Source organism: Rhinolophus sinicus, chromosome 4, assembly GCF_057876585.1.
Source record: "Rhinolophus sinicus isolate RSI-liver-muscle chromosome 4, RSI-T2T, whole genome shotgun sequence".
Taxonomy (NCBI): domain Eukaryota; kingdom Metazoa; phylum Chordata; class Mammalia; order Chiroptera; family Rhinolophidae; genus Rhinolophus; species Rhinolophus sinicus.
Genome location: NC_142504.1, coordinates 9,779,061 through 9,793,030, shown reverse-complemented (window position 1 = coordinate 9,793,030; position 13,970 = coordinate 9,779,061).

Genomic DNA, 13,970 nt, shown 5'->3' with positions numbered 1-13,970 from the left:
TTATTATCATTGTTCTAGTTTATTATTAGTTCTTGTTGTTAATATCTTACTGTGGCTAGTTTATAAATTAAACTTTATCATAGGTATGTACGTACTTTATGTACATATAGGGGAAAACATAGTGTGTACAGAGTTCGGTACTCTCCATGGTTTCAGGCATCCACAGGGTCTTGGAATGTATCTCTTGTGGATAAGGGGGACGACTGTACTGGATTACATGACAACCTCAGTTTTAGAGCAGGAAGAGTATAAGATACCCAAATTATTGCCCTTCCCCCAAGACAAGGTGACAGTCTTACTCCGGAGGCCATGCTAAATGCTGAGGCTGGCAGCGGCCCGGGACGAGGTAAACAAGGATTACTGCTTCTGAAAGAGATCAGGTCATTTCTGATCCATCTTCGCTGTTTTTCATGGTCTGGTCAGCAGCAGCAATCTCTGGGTTAATGGTTTGCAAATATGGACTAGCCTGAGGGACGGCCCAAAGAGAGTGAGAATGGGACTGAGATATGGTCCCGGGTAGAGGCAGGGCCCCAGGACTCCAGATGCCAGCAAGTGTCTGGATGCCAGCAGGTATCTCTTTTCATTACATTTTTATTACATGTCCACCTTGACATCTTACATTTTAAAAATGATTTGTTCTTTGGCAATGAACATGGTTTGGGTGATAGAGCCTGCTTCCAGGCCCTCCCATGAATGTGTTTAAAAAACCAAATTACAAACATCACAGTTAAGAACAATGAAACAGAATGTCTTATTTAAATGTTAGTTATCTCTAGATTTCTAGAAAGTTCCAAAGATGAGATGATTTGGCCACAAAGATTTTAAAAACATTCAATGAAATGAGTAGAAATATTAGTTCAACATTTCAAGGACAATTTATCACTAAACAAACTGATTTAAAGCGATGGAGAACTTTCTTACAAGATTTCAAAGTCTTTTCATAAAGATAACTAAAATAAATATCATATGCTATTTTAAAAATTCTATGTACACTTAAATCTCAAAGTGAGTTATTTTTTGTGGGTCAGAAGTAACCAGTTGGCACAGGAGGACACATGACCATTCATATTTACAAAGCTAAACTTTTCTTTGCTTCTATTTTTGTCTTCCATAGGGGCTATCATTTCTTGTAGTAATTGCTTAAATATGTCCATTAAACTGTGGGCATCAATTTAACAGCAAGTGAAACATCACCAAGTACTAGACTCTGGGGTAGACATAAGAATTTAGCCAAACACGTTTGGAATCATAGGTTTCTTCCCCTTTACATAAATATTCTGGGAATTCACTTTCTCTCTGGTTCTCCACCAGGTTCTAACTCAAGTAGGACCAACTTTCATTTTGACCATTCTGATTCAGATATTGTCTAGGGAATGAGACAACCTGCTCCAGAGATGGGAGACTAGCCTGAATCGCCTTGTTTCTGTGCAACCTTAACAAAACTGCTGTATTTTTAGGGATGCCTAGCAGAGCACAAGGAATTCCTTCTCCTGCAGAAAAATCCACAGGACTGTTGTAAGGAAGGGAAGCTGGGTTATCTTAATGGCAGTCAGCCTGTTCATCTATCTCCATGAGGCAGATACCTCTGCAAGGCAGTGAGGCAGGACGAGCTTCTGTCTGCACAGTCCTGGTTCAGGCTGAGATTCTCCTTCTCTAAGCCCCCTCGTCCCCTTCTCTGATCTTCATATTCTTTCCTTAGGTATATGAAAGCTCTGTCCACCGAGCTATCTGCAGCAGCCTCCCAGTCTCCTTGAGGGTATTCCATACCTCTAAGGTCATTTGTGGCTCCCAGAGAATTGAAGGCTCAGAAAGTAGCTTGGTTTTTCTGGTTCCAAGTTCAAGTGAGGGTTGCAGGCAGAGGGTACCACTTCTGTGCCCCAGATATGTCTGACAGGGATTTTAAGATACTTGTACTTGAATTGTGCATAAATTCAGGGATAGATGCTTAACTATCCATTGTTTCTAATTGATAAAAATTGATAAAATAATGGGTAGCAAAATTGATAAAATAACTGATAAAAATTATTAGGTTGAATCATAGGAAACTGCTAATATTCAAACATTTTTACTTTTAAGTATGGCAATTTTCTATGATTCTACTTCTTAATGCTGTAAAATGTCTGCAGACATCAATAAAAAGATATTGAAAGCTTTTTGCTTTGTCTTTCACTATGTTTCACGTCCCCTAACTTCTTTTCCTGTACCCCACATACCTATACTAAGAACACACACACGCACACAAGCACACACTATTACTTAATCTTCCTCTTCTGGGACCTTAGAGAGTTGAGAAAGCCAGATGACAATGAGGTAACACATTTATGTGAATAAAAGCCTCGGGTGGTCTGCTCATAATGCTCTTGTCCTTTGTTCAGTGGCATCACCCCTCTGTTCCCCCCACCCCACCCCAGCTCTGCCTGAAATCATTTTATTAGATTAAAAGCAATGAAGACAACCTCATGCAACAGGCTTGGGGGCAGGCTACATGTGTGTGGAATAAGCCCCAACTTTGAGTCACAGAGATCTGGATTCTGCATTTGGTTTGTTTCTTGGTATGTGAGCATACCAAGCATACCATATTTTGGACAAGTTACCTAACCACAGTGTTTTCCAGTTTTCCCATCTGTAAGATAGGGATAGTAATATCTACGTTATAGAGTTGAAGGGGGCCAAATATGATAATGTGTATAAACTGCCTAAAACTGTGCATGGTACATAGGTGCTTCAAACTTATGTAAAACCAACAAGCTTCAATTTCCTGTCCCCTGGAGCTTCCAGCCTCCATGCCTACCCATCTACCACATGTGGCTCAGAAACCAAAGAGCTGCTTTGCTTGAAGTGACATGTGGCCTGGGACGTTGGGTGTCTCAGTGGTAACCAGTCAGCCTGGTGAGTCATGGCTAGCAGGGTCTCTGCTGTTTTGGGAAAGATAACTTGCAGCTGGGGAGGCACAGAAGTGGCTTTGTGGCGTCAGTGACATTTGGGCTGGTCCCTAAGGATGGTTAGGATTTAGACATACCCTCTAGGCCAGCATAGTCTCATTAAACTTTCTGCAGTGATGGAAAGTGCTACAATGTGCACTGTCTGAAATGTGTGACTACTGAGCATTTGAAATGTGGCTAGTGTGACTGAGGAGAGAATTTAAACATTTAATTTTTAATTAAACAGCCACATGTGGCTAGGACTGCGGTATTGGACAGCACAGAACTAGGTGGTGAAAACAGCAAAAGTGAAGTGATGGGAGAAGAAAATCATGGGGCCAGGCGTGGGGTGGGTGCAGCATATGTTGGAGCCCACGCTTTGTGAGGGATGCTAGTGGTACAAGCAATCCCAGAGGGACACGTGGCCAACACTGATCGTCAGTGTAGAGTTTAAATGTTCTTTTTTGAGCCATAGAAGCCAGTGAAGGTTTGTGAGCGAAGGAATGACAGCATGTGGCTCTTGTTCATAGCGATTAATTTAGCAGGAGGTAGGGGAGTGGAGCCCCTCCCTTTGGACCAAATAGAAGCTGGAAATGGAAACACAGGGGTGTCTTACTGCAAAATCCCAGGCAAAGCTCTCCCTGAGAGCTGTGCTCTGTGCAAACAGCTCAGCCTGGATTACCTTGGGTCACTCTGAGGTATATACTACCAAGGGATCCATTTTACAGACAAGGAAAAAGGGTTTCTTATGAGTTAAGTTACACGTCCTCAAGTAGATACAGAAACAAAAATTCGAACCCGGGTTTGTGGGATTCCAAAGACCAAAAAGGAAGTATTTAACTCCACTATGCCTCTTTTTTAGATCTCCCTGCGGAAAGCAATTGAAGTAGGTTTCACCTGGCAGTGCAATGAGATGGAGGACACAGAGCCAAACATATAGATCAAGACTGGATATGAATGGGCTGGGGCATGGCTTTCCTCATGACCAGAGACAGGACACTCTTCTGTCCACAAGCACTTCTGAATGGGACTCCCTCTTTTGTTGCCAGACTCCAGCCCTTTCATCTACAGTACTGCCTTGCTGAAAGCCCAAATTAGGCCATTGCTGAGCCCTTTATCTGGTCTATATGTGGGCCAGACGAACTATTATCTGCATTTGAGGAACTCTCCAGAAGGGTAGAGACTTATTTCCTTCCTGAGATCTCTTCAATTTGCAAGCAATTACCTGATGCTTTGAAAATTTCTTTTAAGTCTTCCCTTAAGAGGTAGCTCCATGTGGTGTTAACACCAATCGGAGAACCAGAGTTCTTGGGTTTGAACTCTGGTGTGCAGTCTGACTGAGCAAGTTACTGACAGTTCTACCTACCTCATGGCCTAGTTTTTAAATATTAATATTTAATGAGTAAAGGCACCTAACAGGCATAAAATCGTGCACGGCATTGACTACATATGGTTTACAAGCATTATTTTTTGCCCCACACGGGGTGGGGATGGGAGCAGGAGTGTTCCATGGTGGCCAGGAAGAGGAAGAAGTAACTCTCAAAAGACCACTCTGAAATATTTGGGTGTGTATCAAAAGGAATTGGTCAGAGATAATGGATGGCGTTTTCTGAGTTCAGACTCACTGTAATAGAGAAACCATATGAATGTAAACACATGCAGAGCAGTTGGCTGGGAGGGAAGGGAAAAGGAAATATTGACAGGTACTGGAAAGAACAGTTTCTACATGCGTGGGAGCAAACTCTTTGCACGATCCGGCAGATGACACGGGCGTAACCGCAGTCCGGGTGGCGGCGGGAGCTTAAATTGTGGCATCCGGGGCTGCGCTCGTCTGGCGGCCTCAGTGCTGCCATCTACAGGGTCTGCGAGGCAGAACGCGCAGCCCTCTTGGATCCTGGGCTGATCTATAGCTTCCTCGCCAGCCATAATTCGTTCCCCTCTCTCACGGATTTTAAATGCTTCTGACCCTAGACACAACAGTTCTGAAGCACGTTTCTAAACATTTATTTCTAAAAGGGGGAAATGAAAAATAAAATCAGACAGAGCTCCACACACAGAAATGTAGAAATGTCACATTGACATAGCACCATGTACCAGGCCCGGAGTTAGTGATTTCATCCACATGAAAGATAGCATCAGTACTATTATTCCCATTTCAAAGTAGGTTAAGGAATCCAATACACAATTGTTTAGAGGCTGTGCCACTCACATTTCAAAGTCCGTATATGTCATAACATACTACTCACCAAATTGTTTTTCCATCTTTCCCAAGTATAAAAGCACACACAACGGAGTTGACCAAACAGGATCAACAGTGACAAAGAGCTTCTGTTTGCACATGGGAAACGCTGCTTACCTGGAGCTATTGCTTTGAAAACCTGGACTCCTCATATGAAAATGTTACTGCAGTAATTTTTCACTTACATAAGTGAGTCAGGTCTTTATTACCAGGACCTAAATCTGTGTCCATTTATAAATTAAGTTATTTCTATTCATTCAAGCCAACCTGAATGAATTAATGTTGTAGACTGAACTATAAAACAAAGTTCCCTGTCTGGCTTTTACCAACTAAGGCTCTTTATTAATTAATCAATATTTGGGCACACTTACGCTGCATTTATACTGCAAAGTCATGTTTAAGTCAACCGTCCTGTGGCACTAACAACGCTTCTCAAATTTTAATGTACATACCGTTCACTTGGGTCTCTTGTTGAAATGCAGATTCTGATTCAGTGGATCTGGGGTGGGGTCTGAGAGGCTATATTTCTGATAAGCTACCAGGTGAAGGAGATGCTGCTGGTCCAGCAACCATGCTTTGAGTTTCAAGGAATTTGAAGATCTCAAAGTGCCTTGGAATTATCAACATGAAATTTTAATTGTTTGCATATTAATTATACCGAGGGTGCCAAAAAAAATGTGTACACATTTTAAGAAAGGAAAAAACTGTATTAAAATTGTCATACTCAATATATACCAATAACAAATGATGAATACAAGTCATTAAAATACATTTTTTTGGCACCCCTGGTAATGCATTGTTTCCTAATGCTTTGAGAATCGGTACACTCTATATTCCATCTAAAGTAGTTTATCAACTAGAACACTAAATTTACCAGAATATTCCATTCCTTCAGGCTGGATTATAAAACATTTACCTTTAGGAACTCTGTGACTTGAAGGAATTTTGCCTTCAATCAAACAGTAATTTAGGCACCATGAGAATTATTTTCTAGCTCCTAAGGGAGAGTAATGATGGTCCCAACTTCAGAAAAACATGTCAAAATTAAACTTTTCACTTTTTCAGGCTTTTCAAACTGACTCTTTTGCCATTTAGGGAACAGAAAAGTAGATCCAGTGACCCACTTTAAAACCAAGCAGCTTCTCTTAGCACTTCAGATTTGGAGGTTCACTTATGCTTCCACTTATTAGAGTCTCCAGATGTTGAAGGGCAAAAAGTAACATTCATGTGTGATACAGAGCAAACACCTATTATGATGCCCAAAATACAGCTATTTATAGCAGTAAAGACTAAGGTGACCCATAAATAGACTGCCATTTACTTGTTTGTTTTGTCTGGGGTCCATTTAATGGCATCTGTTAGTACTACAACAGCTAATGCCCAACAATTACTTCCATCATAAACCTCACTGGGCATGAGAAGTGCAACGGAACTAGCTCTTCTGTTTGGAATTGATTTTTCCCCCACATCAGTTAAAACATTCCACAGAAGTATTGAGTTCTCCCTCATCCCTTCATAGTTACACAAATAAAATATACATTTAAATGGTAAATGTAAATGACCTTATATATCTTAGAGAATATAATGTCTCCAATTGGAGTAGTGGAAATTACGGCAACTTCAATGAGAAGAAAATGAGAGCAAGTCTGGTAACTTCAGTGGGAACAAAGTACCTGTTACGCTCACAGTAGTTTTTCAATAAAGGTGGATTTACTGTCTTGAATGGCCTTAAGATTGATTGCTAGGTTTGCATAGCAAAGACTGACATGCATTTGTGAAGATAAGGGTAGGCTCCAGCATGGGGAAACAGGCTGCTGATAACTGTGTCCTGTGATCCGAGGGGTCCTACAAAGCCAGTCTCTCTTTCCTCCTTTGTAGTTCCTACTCTGATGCCTAAAATTTTCTACCTTTAGCTTTAGTCCTTCAGGCTGAGGCATTGCTGATCACAGGTGCTGTAGTACCGAGATTCTGGTCTATTAACTTGGTATATTATTATTGTCAATAAGATCTATATTGGCCAACATTTATTCAGGGCCAACCATGTGACAGACTGCAACCAGAGAGGAAAGGTACTTTCCCTTCAGTTCAAATTTGAAAAATCCAGAAGAGCTGGAGTTTTGTTTGGACCAATGAGTGTGGTCAGAGGGATGAGAGATTATAATTGGCCTTGCTTGGGCCATGTGATCTCCTTGTCAGCCAGAAGTGTGTGTGGTGATGTGGGTACAGTAGTCCCCCTTTGTTCTCGGTTTAGCTTTCTGCAGTTTCAGTTACCACGCTCAACGGTAGTTTGAAAATATTAAACGGAAAATTCCAGAAATAAACAATTTATAAGTTTTAAATTGCATGATGTTCTGAGCAGTGCTATGAAATCTAGTGCAGTCTCTCTCCCTCCGATTCCATCTCACTCAGGAACAAATCATCCTGTTGCCCAGCGTCACCATGCTGTGTTTGTTCCTTCCCTGCCTGGCAGTTTCTTAGTCGCTTCTGGATTATCAGATCGACTGTGGTGGTATCACAGTGCTTGTGTTCACATAACCCTTATTTTACTTAATAATGGCCCCCAAGTGCAAGAGTAGTGAGGCTCACAATTCAGATATGCCGCAGAGAAGCTGTAAAGCGCTTGTTCCGTATGGTTAGAGAGTCTGCAGTAGTCTAATGCTCCGTCACAATGCCGGCATCATTTGCCACATTTCATCTCATCATGCAAGTATTTTATCATCTCACCTCATCACAAGAAGAAGGGTGAGTACAGTACAATAAGATATTTTGAGAGAGAGACCACATAACTTTTATTATACTATATTGTTATAATTGTTCTATTTTATTATTAGTTAGTTGTTAATCTCTTACTGCACTGAATTTATCAATTAAAACTTTATCATAGGTATGTGTGTATAGGAACAAACATAGTATGCAGAGGGTTTGGTACTATCTTCCATTTCAGGCATCCACTGGGGGTCTTGGAACATATTCCCCGGGGCTAAGGCTGACTACTGAATAATGATTGGCAGACCTTAGTAAAGCCACAAATTTTGAGAAATATTCCTCAGAGAAGGTCCTTGCTCTTCTGGAAAAAAAATCATGCCCACTATAACTTTGGGCAAATTACTTAAATTTATTTGAACCTCAGTTAAAGAATTTGTGTAATGAACAACTAGGATTAGATGCTTTCTGAGGGCTCCTTCATATCTAAACCCTCTAGCTTTCAGTTACCTTTTTTTTTTTTTTTTTTTTTAATATAGCACTTTCTAAGATGATTTGAGTTTCAACCCTGATAAGTAGGCAGAGGTGATGCTATTTCACCCTTTTGTTAGGTGGGGGAAACTGAGCCTCACAAAGTTAATTAATTTGCCTCAACTCATTAGAATGTCAAGGGGCAGAACCAGGACTAGATATGAAGTCATTGGATTAGTTTCAAAGAATTCCCTTTGAATGCTTCCCACATTAGTGAAATTAGTTTTGTTCATTCTGTGATGACCACTAATCTCATTGATAGCAAGCTACTATAAATTAAGCTAGAGTTGATGGCATACTTTTGATGAATTAAATCTTGGGCACTTGAATTTTTTATTTTGCTGCCTTCTGAGAGATGCTGAGATTGTTCATTAATATGATTACTATCTTTCTGATGAGAGATACTGGAAAGTGTGGTTTAGAGAAGGAAAAGCTACTGAGAGTTCAAGTTGAAAAAGGCTGCTTTTAGGAAGAGATTGAGGAAAAAACTGGGAGGAACTGACTATTATCTTCCAGCTCACAGACACTTGATATTATACCCTGAAGCTGATCGTGGTCAAATAAGTCACTACTGTTTGTTTTAAGATTTCCCTAAATAAATATTTACACCACATAATCAATGAATTCTAGAAAGTCAATGGGATGTGTTTTAGTTTTAACAAGCCTTAAATTAATTGCATATCCTCTGCATCTACAAGCGTCTATTAAGATAACTCTGAGAAATAGCTTAGAGCTCCTCAGTACTTGCTCTCTTTTTGAGTAAGTATATCAGTCTGACATATAAAAATTTTAAAACCAAAGGGAAAAATAATCTTTGATTAAAAATGTATAAATATATGATTCAAAAGCCTTAATGAACATGCCTTGGTCTGCCAATTAATACATTTATCCTCAAGGAAGTAAATACAAATAGTAAAAGGACCTTCACTGAAGCATCTCTTACAGTAATAAAAAACTAGAAACTACTTAGATGGGAGATTATTTAAGGGGATTACGGTAGCTTCATAAAATGTAATATTATATAATTATTAAAAATGATGTTGCCGAAGAATGATTTGTGATAAAAACATTCACAATAATTTAACCAATAAGAGCCTGAGCTCCATAGTCAGCCTACCAGAAGTCTGATTCTAGTTCAACCAATCCCCCATTGTGTGACCTTGAACAATTTATTATGTCTTTGGGCTTAATTTTACTCAGATGTAAAATGGGGCTAATGATAGGACCTGCCCCATAAGCTTGTTGGTGAATTCAATGAAGCAATCTGTGTAAACTGCTTAGCTCAAAGACAGTCACTATATAATAAAGTTATAAAACAGTACAACATGTTTTTTCTTTGTTAATCTGTATTTCCCACTTTGGGGGCCAAAATTATGTTAACTTGTTAATGAGGAAGAAAATAGAAAGTTTTTAAAAAATTATTTAAAAAATTTTAGTTGTGGTAAAACACACATAAAATTTACTGTCTTGACCATTTTTGAGTGTACAGTTCAGTAGTGTTAAGTTCATCACACACTGTCGTGCAACCAACCTCCAGAACTCTTTTCATCCTGCAAAACTAAAACTCTATGCCCACTAACAACTCTCCATTTCCCCCCAGCTGCTGGCAACCACCATTCTACTTTCTGTCTCTAAATTTGACTCCTGTAGGTGCCTCATATAAGTGGATCTATATAGTATTTGTACTTCTCTGACTGGCTTATTTCACTTAGCATAATGTCCTCAGAGTTCATCCATGTTGTAGCATGTGCCAAAATTTCCTTCCCTTTCAAGACTGAATAATATTCAATTGTATGTATATACCACATTTTGTTTATCCATTCATCCGCTGATGAACTCTTGGGATGCTTCTACCTTTTGGCTAGTGAATAATACTGCTACAAGCATGTGTACAAATATTTCAAAGTGGTTTTTTTTTAAAGAGAGAGTATTATAAATTTCCTAAAACTCGTAAGATACATGTAAACAGGGACCACAGGTGATTGAAATCTTACATCTGTTCTTTGGCTCAGAAAGTGCGTCTTTAATTAATAGATTAATTAATTAGTTAATATATATAGTTTTTTACTAGGCCACTTATTTTTTGTCTTTGGTGTGATATATTTCAGAAGATTTTACATTTAGTTGGAAATAACAACAGAAGAAAAAACACTAACAAAGGGCCGCAACAAGACAGACGCTACTTTTCCTCTCCTATTCAGTGAAGTCAGAGGTAGTTAACCCAGGGCTCATATTGCACTTCATGGTATCAGAGTCTAATCTTCTCTTTTCTTGCTCTGCTATATCCCTAAAGCTTTCTTTCCAACTTTTTTTTTATATAAGTCAAGGTGATTGCTGGAGCTCTAGCAGCATTATTTATGCTTGTATTCCAGCCACCATAAAGGAGGAAGAAAGTACATCCCTCATTTAAGGAAACTTCCACTTCTATCTCATGGGCCAGAAGTTAGTCATGGGATCACTCCTATTTGTACGAGAGTCAGAGGAAAGTGGTGTTTCTTGCTGATAAGCTATATGCACTGCACAAATTAGAGGTTCTATATTGAGGAAGAATGGATATTGGGGGACATCCATGAGTCTCTGCCAGAGTCTCCATACATGTTAACTAGCATCCTGGAAATATACATGCTTAGGTTGCTAATAATATTGAACTGTTTCTCTCTGCGTCTATGTATAAATAAATTCAAATAATAGTTCTGAGACAATGTGACCTCTGCTCTGTTGACACTTACGCCAAGTGAGACCAATTTAAAGTATTATAGGAGAGCTCATAAAATCCTACAACAGAAGCAAGACATTGGCTCAGTATTCTCGTGCCTTGGGTTCCTGCTGAAGTTCCCTCAACTGTCCCCCACTTCAGATAGACAAATAAGGCTGCAGCTTTGGTGCCAATGAAGCTGGTGATTAAATAAATCTGGTTTGGGGTGTGACTTCCCAGATGGAATGTGGAGAAGAGGACCCTTTCTCAAAGATCATTTTCTTTAGATGACCAACATTGGTGGCTATCTAGTAATGGAGTCAAATTTACATCTGATTTTTATAGCTTCCAATATTAAAATGACTTATTTATTAAATAGTTTAGATGTTGATGGAAGTTTTTAAAAATCTTTGAATAATAGTTGTTAATGGTTTGGTTGTAGAACTGAAGAATCTATGACACTCCAATCTGGTTGTGTTGGACACTTAAATGAAAAAGTGCTATGTGAAACAGGGGAATCCTACCCCATTATTCATGATGTATCATCATCCTTGAGGCAGGGATTGGGGTGGGATCAAGGGTTAGTGAGGGCCAGGGGAGTAAAGCGGCATTTATTTATTACAATATTAATTAAGAAAAAACAACAACCCAGTGACTGTTATTTTAATAGAACTATGTATTAAAATGCCTTGGTCCTATCGTCTTTATCAAAATTCCCTGCTTTAGAAATGGATAAACTCTTTAGTGAGCACAGTCATATTGAAAGAACCTGAAGGTTACAAACCATGGAGAAAATGATTAATGAGAAAAGATCAGGTTAATAAATTAACAATTATTTTAATAATGGTCATTTAAGTAAAATAGACCAACATCAGTGAAATGATTCTTTTGTCATTGTCACCACTCTCCCGACCTCACAAAAAAGTAATTTCAGAGCCTCGGATTGTTTTGGAATGACATGAGAGCCCTCTAGCAGAATCTAGAGGACTTCTCATCAGCTTCAATGGTACCCACCCCTCTCTGAAGGACCAGAAACAAAGCAAACAAGTAGCAAAGCCCAGAAGAGAGTGTAGTTCTTCAATGGTTTAGCCTAGTGACCCAAGAGAAAATTCACTGTTCAACTGGTGAGCAACATTGTGGTCTGTCTGCTTTTTATGGTCTTACAACTCATGCTGTGGGTGCCAGTTGAGTTTAATAGATATTTGAGTAACTGCTGTGCCAACTTTTTAACTTTAATTTGCATCATATCTAAAACCTCCTGTGGTCCTTTCTCATAATTCTAATGACTCAAGAAGGCAGAACATTTGTACTGGAAAGCACTGTGATCGGAGAGCCAGAGGAGCTCTGTTTAAATGGGCTATGCCATTAACTAGCTGTGTGACTCTGGGAGAGTCATTTACCACTTAGTCCTTAGAATTCTCGTTTCTAAAGTCAAAGAGCAGAGGGTTAGTATAGGTGATCTCTAAGATCTCCAGTGCTTTAAAAAACAGTGAAAAGCAGCATTTCTACTTTCGTCTCAAGAAGAATCATAGCCATTGCTAAAGAATTTGAGAGACAGTGATTCATGTGTGTTATCCGCACCATTACCCATTTTCTTTCCAACGGAGGTAGGTGGAAATGGTGTTCTCCAATAATGATTAGAAAAGAGTAAATTTTCAGATTGCTGAACATACCTACAGAAATAATTTCCATTCTAAAGAAATGTTGTCTGGTTGTTTCAAAGAACTGGGCACTTACTCCATGGTAAACTTCCTGTTACCCATCTGGGGAGGGTCCTTTAAGGGTTCCCTATACATTCCTCATTACCTCCAGGCCTTCTCACAGCTTTTGCTCAGCCAACAGAGAGCCAACTGAATGACTGCTCCCCATTCTCTTTATAAACTGTGGGTTCCCCTGCTGTTTCTGCTGTTTCCAGATTGCCGTTTCACCTACTAAGGCCTCTCCCTTTTGCAAGGCTCGGGTCCTGTGCCACCTCCTCCAGGAAGCTCAGTATTTTCCTTCTTTACACTTCCATGGCAAGGCATGTTATCTCTACCTCTTACATTCACTTCTTACCTTGCACTGCATTCATTTACAAACATGCTTTATCTCCCCTACTAGACTGTAAGCTCTTTGCTAGCACCTTCCCTTATCTTTATCAAGTCTAAAATGCCTAGACTGGAGTCTTTTATAAAGTAAAACCCTCATGTATTTATGGAGTACTTTTGGCTCTCTCTATAGGTTGGTATCACAATTCCATTACCAGTGTACCTTTGGGGAGGGCCTATTTATTTCTGTTTTTAGGAAACGAGTTGATGTAATTTCTCTTGAAGTAACTTTGAATCCACATTACTAAATTCTATATTTAGTTGGATTTTTCAGTGCGAATTCAGCATCATGGCTTTGCAAGGAGATGAAGAGAATTCTTCCCGCCACAGGCCTGGTTCCCTTTTAGTCTGATTAGGTTATATATTTCACTCTAAAGAAGATGAGACAGCACTTTGTCTAACTGAGACTGGGATGGACCCTGAGTTAAATAATTGTCTTTGGGCCCCATTACCTCCTTCTCCTCGAAAAGTGTCATAAACAGAGCCCAACATGCATTTTGTTCACCCTTTGATTTCAATCAAGAGCATTTTGGATTTGGATAGCACCACCACGTATTTTAAATGTGAAAGTAGATGTGTCTTTCAGTATAGGCCTCCTTTTTGACAGCAGAATATCTCTGTTTTGTGTAGATAGAGACCAACTGGCTGCTGTAGACCAGTCACTTGAAAGGGTGGTGGCAGCAGCAGTGGGCATGCAGAGAAGCTCTGATAAGCCCTTTGGGGAGTAGGATGCCTTTTCAGAAGTAAGGCGCATTTACCCAGAAGGCAGCAAGGGAAATCACTGACAGCAGCTG